Source organism: Lutjanus erythropterus, chromosome 10 (genome assembly GCF_056507025.1).
Source record: "Lutjanus erythropterus isolate fLutEry1 chromosome 10, fLutEry1.hap2, whole genome shotgun sequence".
In the NCBI taxonomy this organism is placed as follows: domain Eukaryota; kingdom Metazoa; phylum Chordata; class Actinopteri; order Lutjaniformes; family Lutjanidae; genus Lutjanus; species Lutjanus erythropterus.
In genome coordinates, this window is record NC_139326.1 from 40,593,260 (window position 1) to 40,611,113 (window position 17,854).

The following is a 17,854-nucleotide window of genomic DNA, read 5'->3' on the forward strand; positions in this document are numbered from 1 at the left end:
TTTATTTTTCTTGGTTCTGACAGTGGGAGCACTTTTGTCCACAGGGACCTCCAAAATCACCACAATATAAAAGTCCCTTGTAGTAGCTGTAAATCAGTTATAATCTGCTGTTCTGTCATTATTCATCATTCTCAGTCATGTTTGTCCTTGATAATAAAGATGTCCTCTCCAGTGAGTAATAAGTCTTCTGGCTTAGTAGCTACTTGGTTTGGATATAAGGAATTATCCAGATGTTGACATCTTGTGTGTGGGCTGCCAAAGGGGTCTTTAAAGTACCGGGTCTTTTCTTGGTTAGCTTGCACAATCACAACATTATAGCAATTAGTGGGCACAGTTCACTCTGTTGTACTGGTCTCTCTCCTTAACTCATGGGATTCATATAGCCCTGGGACTCATCCACACAAGCTGAAACCTCAGCTCAGCCCTCCAGTCACTCCAAGTTCTGTGATGCAATAGATGAGTTCCAGGATGAACTCTGTTTAAAAATAGACAGCAAAATCCATTCATTGTCTCCTGTGCATTTGATTAATTCCATCTGATTGTTGGGGTCATTTTCTCTGAAGCATGTTGTGGCGCACTTTGAATACAATGTGCTGCAGTGCAAAATGAATGTTTGCTTGCTTGTTTCTGTCCAGGCTAACTTGGCATGCAGTTCTTACCATCTCTCTGATGGGTTTTCTTTAAAAATAATTTTGTCATAGGTTTGGCTGGTTTAAGATATAAGGAAACTTATTTCACTATAACATACCAGTTTACACCTCTATAAAAGAGACTTTTACTAATACCAATGAGTCAAGTGCAGCCAGATCACATGATCATGGATTACTTGGAATGTCTTGTCACTAATCTCTTAATCTCCAGGTTTCACTCACCACCTACACTTTTTGGATCTTGCCTCCATTCCGGTGCATGCTTCTGTGTGTGGGTTGGCTGAGGCCGACCATTAAGACACCAAGACAAAGGCGATGCCTGTCAACAAAAAGTGATTGCAGCTTAGTGTGTAGCCTAGTAAGTTTGATGATGTAATTTTTTTGGGTGTATGTTAGTAAATACATTTTGTATTGGGTCATGGTATTAGTAATTACAGTGGTCAGTGGTCAGCACTGCTGCCTCACAGCAAGAAGGACCTGAGTTCAAATCCCCCAGCTGGCTGAGGCGTTAATGTGTGGAGTTTGCATGTTCTCCCCGTGTCTGTGTGGGTTCTCTCCGGGTTCTCCGGCTTCCTCCCACAGTCCAAAGACATGCATGCTAGGTTAATTGGTGATTCTAAATTGCCCGTAGGTGTGAATGTGAGTGTGAGTGGTTGTCTGTCTCTATGTGTCAGCCCTGTGATTAACTGGTGACTTGTCCAGGGTGAACCCTGCCTCTCACCCAATGTCAGCTGGAATAGACTCCAGCCCCCCGCGACACTTCGGGAATAAGCGGTTACAGAAAATGGATGGATGGATGGACATAGCACACATTCTTTAGAATTGGGGACAAAACAGCATTTTGAGGGGTTTTGATTTTCACTCTTCAATTATGCTGGAAATCTGACAGAGATGACCTCTTACTTCTTAGTTGATAAAATGTTCCATTTTTTCATTTCACAGCATAGTCATAGTGAGCAGCCATTTTATTTTTTAAAGTGTCTCAGAGTTCTCTTAATGCTAATCAAAATAAACTTTTTAAAACCATAATTCTTATTTATCTTTGATTTAGAAGGACTACAGAGTTGAACCCCTCCTTGAACTGCCACCTTACCGTGGTGGAGGGGTTTGATGTGGTCGTTGCACCGGTCTGTCGTGGGAAAGAAGAAGCTGAGCCGAAAGGCGATACATTTGAAAACTGGTCACCATTCACTTCCATTGTTTGGGAGATTCTGCAGCGCTGTTTTCCTGTGAAACTTAAGTCAGAATGAGGGTGAGTAGATAATGACTTGATGAATTTTTATTTTTGGGTGAACTATCCCTTTACAGCTGAGGCCTTACTGCAGAGGTGTGAGTTGGATTCCAGCCCGGCCCTTTGCTGCAAGTCAGTGTCCACCCCTCTCTCTGATCTCTGTCTGTCCTGTCTCTCTCCAGCTATCACTATTATCAAAATAAAGGAGCAGAAACATCATATGGAACATATATGGAAATAATTTCTCTTACACTTTACTTATAAAAACACACTACACTATACTTAATTCTTATAATTATGTTGTATTAGAAACATGCAAAAGTGACCATTTTAAACCATGAGTAAATCATGGTATGAGAAATAAGACTTAATCAATATACAGGATGTTCCATTTCATACCCTCAGTGTCTCAGGAATGTCAGCAGCACATTAATGATTGAAGGGTTAAAGGTACAAGCAGCTGGTGGTTAGGTGTTGGTGTTCACCACTACTGAAGCTGTAGTGACGTAAGTCACGTAGCTGCAGCATCAACAGTCAGCTGGTCTTGTCAAAACCAAATCAGACAACAACACTCTGACAGACTGTGTTTCTGTCTGCAAATGTTCTGTGGAAGTCGTCCATGGATGATGTCATATAGTGGATTGCCTCTAATGTTTACAATTGTTTACTCTGCACAGCGCTTGGAACATACTGGCTTTGTCTGCTGCTTGTCTTGGAAACATGGGTGTGTGTGGCAGCATTAACTTTGATGTGTCATGCTGAATTCCTTTCAGGTCCACCTCTCATCAGATCACTGTCTTCTCTGAACTGAAATATTTGAGCTTAAACTCTGTGAAAGAGGAGAACAGCAACTTTCATCACATTAAAGGGGCACTCTGCCAATTTTACATGTGAAGTTACCTGTGATAGAGAGTACTTTTGAACCTGTGGAAATAGTTGTGTAATGTGCCCTGTAGCCCTGAAGGGAGCTTTAAATGATGAGCAGGATATCTTGACCTGATGCTTTGATTTCAACAGATCATTTTAGGATTAGAGTTAGGACCCTATTGAAAATGAGGGAATTCTTTTCTCTGAATTGAATCATATTTTTGAGAGACAAAACATGCTTGATAAACTTCCTCCTCTACAGGTTTTGGTGAAGGGTGTGGTTACATGGCTCGATCACACCTCATAAACAGCAGTCCTGGTGGATGTTTCACTGACATACACAAATATTGGTAAGCACATGTATGGTGCCCAGATGTACAAAAAAGGCTCTGGAGCTGTAGTCTAAACCTGACAGGAAGCTGGACATTTTGAAATAAATAGTCTTTTTTACCAAACTCATCCTGGACAATTAATTTGATTGATTTTAAAAGTAGTGCTTTCTGTCTATGGACCTTCCTTATAAAAAGTTATTAAAAGATTCCATGTGATCATTTTATTATTATCAGAAACTTTTGGAGGGGGGCACAGGGGGGTCCAAACAGAATATTACAGGGGCACTGACCCCTGTTGGCCCTCCCCTAAAACTGCCCATGAACTAGGGCTGAACAATTCTGAAAAAATATCTAATTGCTATGTCTTGACTTATATTGCAAAATGCGATATGATTATATTATGCAATATGGGATATTAGAGGTAATGATCATTTTTACATCATTACTCTTACTTTGATTGAAATTACTATGGAGTGATTGCACCAAATGAAGATTTTTATTTTTTATGTCTGTAGAATCTGATTTGTAAGACAGGACATCTGTGCCTCACCATGTTCATTCATGTAAAAGTTGTTGTTTTTTTTTGACAGATTTTGCCTTTAACAAATTGCACCGCCTGTGATTTGAAAACTGTAGAAAGCCATATTGCAATTTCAATAAAATTGAAGTTAATTGTGCAGCCCTACCCTGGACCATAGTTGTATGTTGTCACCAACTAGTCAAGTTACAGTTTACATGTCTGTCCAGACTTATATAATGTTTGTAGTGAAGACAGGTCATGACAGGTATTACATGTATTTGGAAGCACTATATTGACTCGTGATTCCAGTGAATAATTTCCAGATAGAAACATGCTGTCTTAACTTACAGACTATTTTTACAGAGGAGGACAGAGGACTGATAGACGGCTGAACATTATGATGTCACAGTGAAGTTGACCTTTTGGATATAAAATCTATAATCCATCACCTTATCATTTTATCCTCTTAGTATTAGTGTGAAATTTAGTCATAATTAGCATATGAAATCATGACTTATGGCTAAAAATAAGTGTAGTGAGGTCACCATGACCTTTGACATTTAACCTTTAACCACCTTGAACTGTCTCTTCCCTCCAGTTGTTCCTGAGATATCACGTTCACAAGAATGACACTGAAGGCAAAAACACACAGCAGGCTTCAGAATAATGCAGCGAAGTGACAAATGTTTCATGGAGTGTCTGTCTGTTTGTTACTGAGAGATATTTTAGTCAGGGAACTGGTCAGTACCATCAGGATTTTTCATCAAAAAAGTTTTATATCAGTTGGCACTTCACACATGATCCCCCTCCCTCCCTCCTCTTTGCTGTCTCTCTCTAGTTCTTCGTAGTTATGTTAATCGACAAGGAGTAATTAAGTATTTAAAAGTATGCAAATGGAACAAATGGGAGCAAAAAAAATCACACACCACCGAAGAGTACAGTAATATTATGATTCATAATATTCACATGCTCTCTCCCTCCCTCGCACTCTGCTGTGGATAGGTTGTTTTTTTTTTAAATCTGCTTTCAGCACTCACTCCTCATATCCATGCATTTTTTATTCCATTTAACTCTCCCCAAACATGAACTGCAGCTGCAGATAAAAAAGCCCTGGTCCTCATTCGATGCTCCAAAATCAAAACAAGTTCGGAGGGCGAGCGTCAAGTCAGTTTGACGTGCATCAACATGCTTTCAGTGCACCTTCTGCCATTTAGAACAATGGGTGCACTTCAAAATGTGAGTGTCAGACACACAGGGATATAGCCGAAGCAGAGGCATAAAAAAGACCAGACAGTCCATAAAAACTTGTAAATCCACCTCTGCAGCATAATCAGCTTCACCACTGATGAGCCCTATATTCCAAACAGTCAGATCTTTTTAAATCAGTGAAACTGCTACTTTTGGTGGCACTTCAAATGTTCCAAAATGTAGCTAAGTGTATTTAGCTACATTGTAGTGAAACTAAGAATGTTAAGAATGTAACATTGTGACCACATAGGCCGCTGGCAGAGAAAAACATGAAACCAATGCGTGGGTCTAGGGACCCTGCCCCTATCATCATTTTATTCTATTAGACATTTCTGTGTAATTTAGTCAGAATTAGAGGACGAAATCCTGAGAAATATTAAATCATTATCTTGAGATTCTAAGACATTATTTCAACAAAGTTTGTCATTTTAATGACTCACATGATCTTCTTTTTCCATATTGACGTAAATGTGTTTCCATAGATACAGACATTTGGACAACACTTCTGTCCTTATTCACTCACTCACACACACACACACACACACACACACACACTCTCTCTCTCTCTCTCTCTCTCTCTCTCTCTCTCTCTCTCTCTCTCTCTCTCTCTCTCTCACTGCAGTGATCACACTTTGTTTTAATCAGCTGATGATGTGGGTGTCTTTATCTCTCAGAAGTGAACAATGCTCACGTTTATTAATTTGCAAAGTTGTTCAGTTCACCATTCACCAAAAATATGAGCATGTTTAATAAACGCTGCTCTTTTAGTGTATCAGCAAATAAAAGAGGCAGGACATTATTTTGTCAAAGCTTCAATTTTGTCAAAGCTGTTACTAAGTTCTTGTCTCTCACTAAACTGAAAATTACTGTCAACAAAGATTGAAACTCCTCCATGCCTTTTGTTTTGTCTGCATGAATGCACAGCATTATAATTTTATGATTTAAAGTGGACAGATATTGTAAAAAATGAGGGGAGAGGAAGTTTATATCTGGATCAAAGCAGTCATTATACATCATATTCTTGGGGTCAGTTAAATCCTGTGACTCAGTGGTCAAATCTTCTAAAGAAATAGAATTTGAATTATTTACATCACACATGACAGCTTGACAACAATACTCATAATTGCATAATATCTAGAAATCTGTTAAATTTGTTGCTGAGAGATAGCTGGGGGGAGATTAACTAGATCTGGGAGGATGCACAACTAGTTGATCATATTTCAGAAAGGCAATGTTCCCCTTCCTCCTCTCTTCTCTGAGTTGTGGCAGCAGTTCCTTTCATTTCATGCGCACATTCTCAGAAAAGTCCTCGTTAATGAAGATGTTAGTGCCTTTAAGTGATTTCGCTCTTTTCAAAATTTCTTCCTTGTCTTTGTATCGAAGCAGTTTGACCACAATGGATCTGGGACGTCCAGCATGGTCATATTTTCCAGTCCGATGAGATCTTTCAATTTCTATGAGCTTGGAGTCTATTTTAAGGTGATCAGAAAATACTTTCTTTGCCTTGATCTCTGTCTCACTCCAAGATTCAGATTTTGAGTCTGGCACTCCATCTATTAGCAGGTTGTTTCTTCTTGACTGGTTTTTCCAAATAATCAGTTTTTTCAAACAGATTATTTCTGGAAGTTTGGTAATCAGCAAGGCTGTCAGAGATAACTTGGATTTTATCAGTGCTGCATGCTTTGGTGGCTTGCAGGTCATCCAAGTCTGCTTGTGAAAATTGGAGGCTAGCTTTAAGATCTTGAATGTCTTTGGACATGTTCAGTACATCTTTAACAAGATTGTCCATGCGGGCAAACACAGAGTCAGCAATCACTTGAAGGCATGATTTGTAGCTCTTCTCTTGCTGCTCAAGTAATTCCTTGTAAAGCCTTTTGCTGTTCCAGCAGCTCATGAACCATAGATAGAGTGACAAAATCTTCCTCACCTTTTTTAGGCATTTTAATTCTTCACAGTGCCCACAGTAACTTGAAGTAGAGTAGCTCTCTTTGAGTAGACAGTGCACAGTCAATGACAGCAGGTGGTATAGAGGATCCAGTAGGCCTGAATTGTCAATCCATCAAAAATCTCTTGAAGCATCGTTTCATCTGCACTTCAGCAACACATCTTCATATATGACTTAAAAATATGATTAAAAAATGTTTATATTGTAGTTTAAAGTTATTTTAAAAGACCAGAAATCTAGTAAAACAATCTGAGTGGCTTGGAGCCAAAGTTCATGCTGCTGTTGCTGCCAAACAGGAAACAGGAAGGGACAGTTCAACCCAAATCAAAAACAGAGTCTACACTGAACAGCAAATCTAGCAGAGTGCTGTAATTTTTTTTTAATAATGCTGTACCAGTACATACTGGGCAGTGGTGGACAGTAGTGAAGTACATTTACTTGAGTACTGTACTTAAGTACATTTTTTGTGTATCTGTACTTTACTTGAGTATTTGTTTTTTTGGAAACATCTGACTTTCACTCCACTACATTTCAAAGACAAATATTGTACTTTTGACTCCACTACATTTGTAGGAAGGTTGTTGTTACTTTTCGACTGAGCTTTGAAGTCAGCTGTTGGTGTTTTTTCTTTTCTAAAATGCAATTGGCCACATGCTGTGTTCCTCACAGAAGGAAACCAATCACAGTAGCTCCTCTCAAATGCGATTGATGTAAAAGTGGAACTACATCATCCAGGCACTCTGTAACAAGAACAAGCAAGTTCTCCCTCTTTCATTCAAACAAAAAGCAGTAATGGTGACAGCAGGAGAAAGACAAAATGAAATCTCTTATTATAATTATTAATTGTTCCAGGTAGTTTTTAAAGTTGGATTGTTTTTATCGGGGTGAAAAATACCACATAATTCATGTATATATACTGCCTCTGAAGACAGAATGAAATCTCAGTTATTTAACAGACTTGGAGAACTCCTTACAGTCGGCTTCAATCTAAGTTTATGATGTGATTTTAATACAGTTACATCAGAAAATGACAATAGTTGTCCTTTTTGTTTTTGATTGTATTTCTATACTGAAGTTTTTATAGGTGTTTCTATAGGCTTTGTGTAGCAGAGTGGTTCTACAAGCATCAATGCATCATTAGATGGTTTCAGAGAGTTACAAGATTCTGTAAATGCATCATGAAAACAATACAGCGTGTATTGATATTAGAAAATGTACTTTGTAATTTGTACTTTTGAATACTTAAGTATTTTTAAAAACATGTACTTTTGAATACTTAAGTATTTTTAAAAGCAAGAACTCTAGTACTTTAACTCAAGTAAAATTTTGACTGAGCAACTTTCACTTGTAGTTGAGTAATATTTGACCAGGAATATCTATACTTTGACTCAAATACTGGGATTGAGTACTTTGTCCACCACTGATACTGGGCAACATGATGGAATAAGAGAGTAATGAGTTGGGATTTCACACAATTCACAATTTCACAGCCTCCAGGAAATGAATATGTGAAATTGACAGATTCCTGGAGTTTTTATTTGTTGCCTCCTGATCTGTGTGGGTGACTGCTGACTCACTGCACAGATGTTATCATAGCTGCAGCTGCAAGGCCCTGAGCCTTTAATAACTTGCTTGGTCATGTTTTGCTCTAAAGGATAAAAAGTCTCTCATGAGAAACCTTTTCCCACCTGCCATGAAAGGCACTGAGCATTACAGTCATCCTTCACAGACAATAGACTCAACAGAAAGTATTGACAGTAAAGGTGCATCCTAAAGAGAACATTTGAAGCAACTTTGTGCAGAAGAAAGAAAAGTTTAAGCTGTTTCATGCGATTGGTACTAAAGAGCTTGCCATCGAATCAGACTGTTGTCAAACAGAGTAATTCACTATTACATCATACAGAGGGAAATGAAACACCTAACAGTTAATGAAACAGAAATGAAATCCTTTTCAGCATCTGATGTTCAAGAGAGTAAAGCTGTGAAGCAGAGTGAAGCTGGAGCAATGAACTGACAAGTGATACTTTTACTTTTGTATTTACTACTAAATCAATGAATATAAATGATAAACGATCAACGATCAATGGTCCATCATCAGCAAATACTAGAGGTAGCAAAAGTCCACACAGTCTGTACTCAAGTAGAAGCACAGATACTTGTACAAAACAAAGACTGGTAAAAGATAAAAATACTGATTCAACTTTCTTTTGTTCTTATTACATAATTTACATTGTATTTCAACCTGGTATGTCTTTTTTGTCTTCTTATGTCTTTTACATAATTTATAATCTTGTGTTTTTATATGTTTCACATGATCTTTTGTCTCATTGCATCTTTTGTCCTCTTATTACATGTTCATCGTTTTGATAAGGCTGTCGTGTATTTTATGTCATTTTTAGTAATGTTACATCCTTTTCACCTTGTTATGTTTTTTCCATCTTGATATGTCTGTTGTATGTGATATGCACTGGTGGATACACCAAGAAATCGTCTGTCCTGTGTGTTATTGTTCCTTCCTTTTAGGTTGAAATCAGTCTTCTGTGATCAAAATGCAGGCTCAAGGCCGCTGAGACCAGTTATGCCCAAATAAAAAAAGGAATGTTTGGCTAGTGTTTGGGCATGTGAGCACTTTGAGAAATATCTGTTCGGACTTGACAGCTTTAAACTGATTACAGACCACAAGCCCTTCATACCCTTAATGAACAGTAAAGACCTTGATAACGTCCCCATAAAGTGCCAGAGACTGTTGATGAGACTGATGTGCTTTAATGCAGAGGCTGTGTATGCACCTGGAAAGACGTTAGCAGTAGCTAACACTCTCTCCAGGGGCCCTGTGCAGAGTCCGGGTGGTGTGAAGTCCAGCGACGATGTGGCTGCACACATAGACTCAGTTCTGAGCCATGTCCCAGCGTCACCACACAGGATGCAAGAGATCAGAGACCACACAGTTAGGGTGGCCAGATTATGAAAAGACAGTACCAGTGTCAGTCAGGGATTTCTGTAAGGTGAGAGGGGAGTTGTCAGTGATAGGTGGGTTAGTAGTCAGAGGAAATCATATTGTGATTCCCACCTGCATGAGAACAGAGATAGTGGAGAGCATTCATGATGGTCATCAAGGGCAAGTAAAATGCAGAGAGAGAGCCAATCAGTCAGTATTAGAGATGCACTGATCGACCAGCCAGAGACTGGCCAGTTTTCAGCGTGACCGGCCCTGAGTCACATATCCGATTCTGTGCTGGTCATTGACACACACATGTTCTGCATGATGGTCATGTCATGCGCGCAGCAGACAAACTGACCATGATATCAACACAGCGCTGATAACAGCTACACACTCAGACACATGCTTGCTTGAAGGTGGTGTCAGCGACAGATTCCAAGAACAGGATAAAGAGAAGACAGACAGTCTACAACAAGACAGAGCAGCTGATAATGTCGCAAAACAGCTGTAAACTCTGTAGCTCTTCATGCTAATGTTAGCCAGCAGCAGACTGCTGTTCACAGAGGGACAGTTAAAATCTCATCTCCTGTTCTGGCTGAAGAATAAACAACCTGTGTTGATGCATCTCCTCAAACATTTTCTCATCCTGTTTTTCTCATGGCAAAGTTTTACCGCAGCAAACTGTTGCACCGCGTCCATCACTAGTTTGTTTACATCTGCTTCCACAGGCGATCATGTGGAATCTCGCGGGAGTTCGCGAGTCGTCACATTCAGCTGATTCATAATCTTAATGCAAAACTATAATAAGGCCTGGCTGTAACCTGGAGGACTTTGAAGAAAATTTAAATAGTATTTAATGAATATTTAATAGTAAGTGTCTTATTATGAACATCTAATTTAATTTTTACAAGAAAAGTTGCAAAAATGTTTGTGAATGCTGTCAATTACAGTTCTTAGAAAGACTCAAAATTGGAATCGGCCAAAATCGGAATTGGCAGGTCAGACCCTTATAAAAACCGGAAATCGGAATCGGCTAAGAAAATTGCAATCGGTGCATCTCTAGTTAGTATGGTGGCCAAAAATCTCACCAGACATAATAACTAAAGTAACCCAGTGCAAGTTTTGCAGGGAGAACAGAAACACACAGAGAGAAGAGCCGTTAAAGCCAACTGAGCTACCTTCCAGACCTGGGCAAAGAGTAGGTGTAGATTTGTACGAGCACAAGAAACAGTCCTATCTAGTAGTGTCAGACTACTATTCCAGGTATTTTGAGCTCCTGCACCTACCTGTGACTACCAGCAGTCAGGTTATAGAAAAGCTAAAAGCCACATTTGCAAGGTATGGTATTCCAGAGGTTCTAGTAAGTGATAACGGACCACAGTTAGTCTCAGAGGAATTCAGGCAGTTCAGTGAGAAATATGACTTTATTCATGTAACATCTAGTCCACATTATGCTCAGAGTAGTGGACAAGCCGAGAGGGCTGTACAGGTAGCAAAAGGGATTCTTAGGCAGGAAGACCCCCTCCTGGCTCTGATGGTCTACAGAGCTATGCCATCATCATCCACTGAGTGGCTGATGGGTCGCAAAATCAGGACAACTTTACCCACCCTGTCTGAGAATCTGGACCCAAACTGGTCTGACAAGGAGGAAATCAGGCAAGCAGATGCTGCAGCCAAGCAGAGACAAGCATACCACTACAACCGAAGGAACGGGGTACAGAGTCTCCCTCTGCTGAACCCAGGAGACAGAGTTCTCTTGTACTGTAGATGTAGAAAAGCTGTGATAACAGTAAAGCAAATGAAAAAAAAACTGACAGAGAAGTGTGATGTGAATTATGTAATACAAGTCAAATGGATAAATGTTATTGTTCATAATTTGTACTCATGTTCCTATGTAGATTGCTAATTTAATGAGAGACAGAAAAAAAAGTTGTTAAGTTGTAAAGAGCCTCTCAGACTTCAAATGTTATTGAATCTGGTAAATATAAGGGACAGAATATATCTTTGAGGGGGAGATGTAATGTATGGACATTCCTACAGTGATAGGCGATCTTGAACGCATCAGTATAGATGCCACAAGGTTTTACAAGCACGGGAGTTTGGTGAACTAGGAGTGCGTTTTTTGTATAGTGTTGTTACAGTGGCCGCAGCATGTCAATAAACGCCAGGAGTGTTCCAAGTTTACGGAGTTGTTCTTGATTCTAATAAATGTCTAGCAAACATCACACTGTCACACCCTACTTCACGAGCTTAAGTTATTATTATGTTGTCTTGTTAAATACACAATGTTAAATGTGTTTTTCTTTGTAAATCACGTGACAATGACCCAGAAGTTTTAGCGGGAAAAAGGGCCTGGCGAAAACAAAAAAAGTGACTGAAAATGGCGAGCGTAAACAGCGGACTTTTATGCTCTCTTCTGTGATCCTACAGCTGGTCTACCAGGCGAACAGGGTAATTATTATTGATAAATGACCCTATTTTAATGCTGTTATGCTTGGGTTTATAAGGAAATGAGACACATAAGGTACATTTATTGTTATTTTGAGCTTGGCGCTTGAAACTGTTTTCTGTCTATCTTTTAGTTTTCACGGTGTTCCATGATACTGCTACGAGAATAAATGTGCTTATGGACATCAGTATGAAGTGTGGACTCTTTCATGACCAGTGTAGAAACACAATAATCAGTGTATTGCCTACAGTCGAGAGGTGCACTAGCACAGAAGCTAAGCAATGTACTGCTGTGGACAGGGTCAGCAACGAAAGGTGTTGTAGCCACCTAAAAGAACATCTGTATCAGTTTAAGTGTATGCTATATTTAGAATATTGTCACTGCTTTATTTTGCTGTTAGACAGCTTTGATGATGGGAATATAAACCAAAAGTCTCTCATCTCCAAACCCACCAAACTTCGGCCAAAATCAGTCATTTACAGGATTTTTTGCTCTACTGCCTCAATCTGTTCTCAGTTTGTTTATGTTGAGCGCCTCTTCACCTCCCCCTCTATGGAGGCCCATTAACACCAGTAAAAAAGCATGCCCAAGGTAAGTCATAAAATAGATAAAGAAGTCAGAAAGATAAAATGTCACAATTATGAGATAAAAACTCAATTATGAGATTATTACTGTGCAATTTTGCCTTTTTATCTCATAATTCTGATTTACCATGAGGATCTTCATTTCTTTCACTGGTGAAATCGGGCTTCCACACCCTTCTCCCTTTCTATTCTCCATCTCATATTTTTTGTCATCTTCTATCAAGTACTCCTCACAGCAGTGTGCAGGGTGGTGTACAATCTGCTCGGAGTCAAGGGTCAAACACAATTGCATCATCGGTGAGGTGACCAGCTGTAACCTCCTGGGCTTCTGCAAGTGTAACCTGCATGATCGAATAGTTTTTATTAGTCACTATGTGTAGCGACCCTGTCACTGGTCCTGGTCATCCATTATTTTAACAACCTATGTTACAGTAACATTATTTAAATTACTATTTGTGCTTTCAACAAGACTTGAAGAATTCTTTCCTCCAAAAAGGATTCTTCAGAAGCAAATGGTTCTGGGTAGAACCTCAGCCCTTCAGGAGGAACCCTTTTAGAGCCCTCACTTGTGAGAGTGTGGTAAATTGTTTTTTGTGTTACCCAGATTAATGATTAAAAAGCATGTGAGTTATGTGAATCTTCATTCCAACTGCCAGCGGTGACAGATCAGAGTCAAGATGCTGTAGGAGGGGAAAAATGGCTGCAGATTTAACACTTAAGTTTGGAGAGAGACAGTGAAGTCGGTGGGCCTTCTTATAATTCACAATTTTAAAGCATTTATAGGCAGACTCAGGCTGTCTGAGGGGCAAGGGCAAAAAAAAAAAAAAAAAAATGGATGCAAGCAGCAGTGGGGGACCAGCCTGCTGAAGTTTGCCCCGCACTTTATCACAATTTGTTCACTAAAGAGCACTCTAGAGGACAATTTCATGTGTTTTGTCCATTGGAGGGACACCCTAGAGGGCTTAACTATGTAATGTTTCTTTTCCAACTCTGTAATTTAATGGTGACTGTGTAAAACAGAAGTGTTGTGCAGTGGAAAGTGTGTTAGTTGGTGGCAGTCTATGCATGTACTGTAGCTACTGAATGCAGTGGTGGACAAAGTACTCAACCCCAGTACTTGAGTCAAAGTATAGATACTCCTGGTCAAATATTACTCAACTACAAGTGAAAGTTGCTCAGTCAAAATTTTACTTGAGTTAAAGTACTAGAGTACTTGGTTTTAAAAATACTTAAAGGACCAGTGTGTAATAATTACAGGAATTTATGTACATAAATGAGATATATTATATATAAGTATGTTATTTATTATTATCAATCAATGTAAACTCATAATCTATAGGTTCCCGTTACTTTAGAAATAGCCATTTATAGTTACATACTGTCGGGTCGCCTTACGGAGATCATCATCCTGCTCCGTCTACGGCAGCACAGAGCGGACAAACTGCACTAACAGTGAGTCTTGGGAAGCCCATGGCGACCTTACGTAGACGCCGCAGCGTAAACACGGAAGTAGACGGGAGGATAGACACGGATGATTGCTGGCAGATCATTTAGTGTTGTGAACCTTGACTGGCACAGTTTTGACAAATGGAGGATCATACATACACTGTACCAGAACAAAAAGCAGCGGACAGTGAATCCCCGTCATCCAAGAAGCGGAGACGCAAAGAAAGTAAACGCAAGCATGACAGGAAACGGCAAAAACACGAATCAACATCGGCATAGTGTTTACATGATGGAAATCGCTGATGGAGGACAAATGTTTTCACAGTGACGCCGAGGTTGCCTGTTTTCTGCTGGACAGGTAATTCATCCTACACACATAATTGTAGTTTGTTGTGAGATAGCTTTCGCTCGCCATTTTGTCCGCTGACGGCCACCGTACTCTTGGTGAAGGAGGGGCGGTGTCGGGGTAAATCCTCTTAGTTGCAATCTAAGGTTTGAATGTTAGATGCCACTGGAAATCACACACTTCTCCTTTAAGTATTCAAAAGTACATGCTTTTAAAAATACTTAAGTATTCAAAAGTACATGCTTTTAAAAATACTTAAGTATTCAAAAGTACAAATTACAAAGTACATTTTCTAATATCAATACATGCTGTATTGTTTTCATGATGCATTTACAGAAACTTGTAACTCTCTGAAACCATCTAATGATGCACTGATGCTTGTAGAACCACTCTGCTACACAAAGTCTATAGAAACACCTATAAAAACTTCAGTATAGAAATACAATCAAAAACAAAAAGGACAGCTGTTGTCATTTTCTGATGTAACTGTATTAAAATCACATCATAACATTAGATTGAAGCCGACTGTAAGGAGTTCTCCAAGTCTGTTAAATAACTGAGATTTCATTCTGTCTTCAGAGGCAGTATATATACATGAATTATGTGGTATTTTTCACCCCAATAAAAACAATCCAACTTTAAAAGCTACCTGGAATAATGAATAATTATAATAACATCTAACATCGTAACGTGCTTGTTACAGAGTGCCTGGACGTATTTCTGCTTTTACATCAGTCCCATTTGAAAGGAGCTACTGTGATTGGTTTCTTTCTGTGAGGAACACAGCATGTGACCAACTGCATTTAAGAAAAGACAAAACAGCAACAGCTGACTTCAACAATGTGCTTAGTCAAAAAGTAACAACAACCTTCCTAGAAATGTAATGGAGTCAAAAGTACAATATTTGTCTTTGAAATGTAGTGGAGTGAAAGTCAGACGTTTACAAAAAAAAACAAACACTCAAGTAAACTACAGATACTCAGAAAATGTATTTAAGTACAGTACTCAAGTAAATGTACTTCGTTACTGTCCACCACTGACTGAATGTGTGTGATTGTGGAGTAGTGACAGCTCTGTGTATCTATAGCAGGGTTGGGAAATTATTTTTCATGGGGGGCCACATGAGAAATTGATCAGGCTGCCGTGTCCATTTTTAGGACAAATCTCTAATAATGGAATGGTCACAAGTGTTCTATATTGGACAATTCTACTGTTGGTCACCCTTTCTGAATTGTTGGCAATGTCCAAAACCTTCTGTTTTACAGTGAACCATGCAGGCTGCATACAGGTTACAATGATAGTAGCAGCAAAAGTAGAAGAACAACAACATAAGATATTGATTACTGTTTCCCAAAACCCAAGATAACGTCATCAAATGTCTTGTTTTGTCCACAACCCAAAGATACTCAGTTTACTGTCATAAAAGGATTAAAGAAACATTTAAAGATGAAATCAGAGAAATATGACATTTTTTCTCTAAAAACTAGTCAGACTAAAAGATTATCAAAATAGTTGGAAATGAATTTAATAATCAGGTAATAGTTCCAGCTCTAGCTAAGATAATATAAGTTGACAGAGGGCACTTTATCATGTTTTGTCCATGTTTTATCTACCTTAGGGGGCAACCAAGTGGTGTTTTTTCAAACATGGGGACACCAGCTGTTGCTCTTAAGCAGCTTATTCAGTCTTTTCCCATCCCTCTTTGTGCTTCCACAGCCCCAGCAGACCTCTGTGTAGAAGATAGCAGATGCTACCACAGTGTCATAAAATGTTCTTAATGGTGTCTTGCACACTCCAAAGGACCTAAGTCTCCTCAGCAGGTGAAGATGACTTTGGCCACTCTTGTACAGGACATCTGTGTTGGTAGTCCAGTTTGTTGTTGAGGTGAAGGTATTTATATTCTCCAACAATCTCAATGTCCAAACCCTGAATGTTCACCATATCTGGTGCGCCTTCCTATGGAAATTTATCACTAACTTCTTAATCTTGCTGGTGTTGAAGTGAAGATGGTTGAGTTCGCACCAGCTGAAAAAGTCAGTGATAACCCCCCTATATTCCTGTTTGTTCCCCTCTGATACATGTCCAGCAATGGCTGTATCATCGGAGAACTTGTGGAGGTGGTAGGTGTTTGTGTTGTAGCTGAAGTCCAGTGTGTGAAGAGCTAAGGGGAAAGCAGTGTACCCTGTGGGAGCGCTGTGCTGCAATCTAGAAATAATAAGCCATAATCACAGAGCTTGAGAGGACACAGAGGTGTGGCCTGTTAAGTAGCCCTCTACAGTATTTTTTAGTGACGACAAAAAAGAATCTTTTTAAATAGTTTTGTATGCAGATGTGTTTGTTCACATGTGCAAATTTAATTTTGAAAAGCTCAGAGCAGACAAAGCCTTGGGGACCCCTGAATGGTTCAGACTCTGGAGCATACAGACTAGCTGACCTACAGGAATCCCCAGCAGAGAGGAAGATGGTGAAGATAAAGATGTGGTTCAGCTGTCAGCCCTCCCTGACTCACAGACTGCAGCACTGGACAGTTCATATGAACTCATAAATCATTTGAATCCGTTTAGGACAGGCAGGGAAAATTCAAAAATGCCTCTTTCTAAAAGTGTGCACTGTCCTTTTCCACTGTCTCTATCCCATACAGCATTTAGAGCTCTTGCACAGATCATTCAAGTGATATCATTTCAAATCTGTTTCTGCTCAGTGTTTTTGGTGAATATGTAACAGAAAGTTCTACTTCTTCTGCCCTTCTACCCCTGTGACTCTGACATGAATAAGTTACAAACTAACCAGACACCATCATGTGATGGGATCATACCAGCGTCAACATGTTGAGATTCAGATGCATGAGCACTCAGTTGTGACTGGTTGGACCATATCCACCATCTAACTTCATTTTGATGTCGACTACATACCTGCAGAGTTTCGTGACTGCATCTTCCACAGTTGAGCTGCTATGATACACTACACTGCACGTACACTGTACTACATACACTCTGCTTCAGAGTCACTGCAGTTAACCCAGGGGCCATGAAAATTAACATGCTGGTTACAGCAGATGGTTGCAGATAGGAAGCTCTACACTCATAAGAAACTACAGCTACAACTTTACTGATTGTTTAAACTCGACAGGATCATTCATATCTTATAATTAGTGTTCTCCCTTCTTCTACACATCCAAACTGTCTCACACACACAGACACACACACAGGCACAGTCGCAACTCATACAGTGAAACTGTTTGGAGTAAAGCAGCCGTGTAAATCCTGACCTCCATTCCAACTGTCTGAGAAATTAT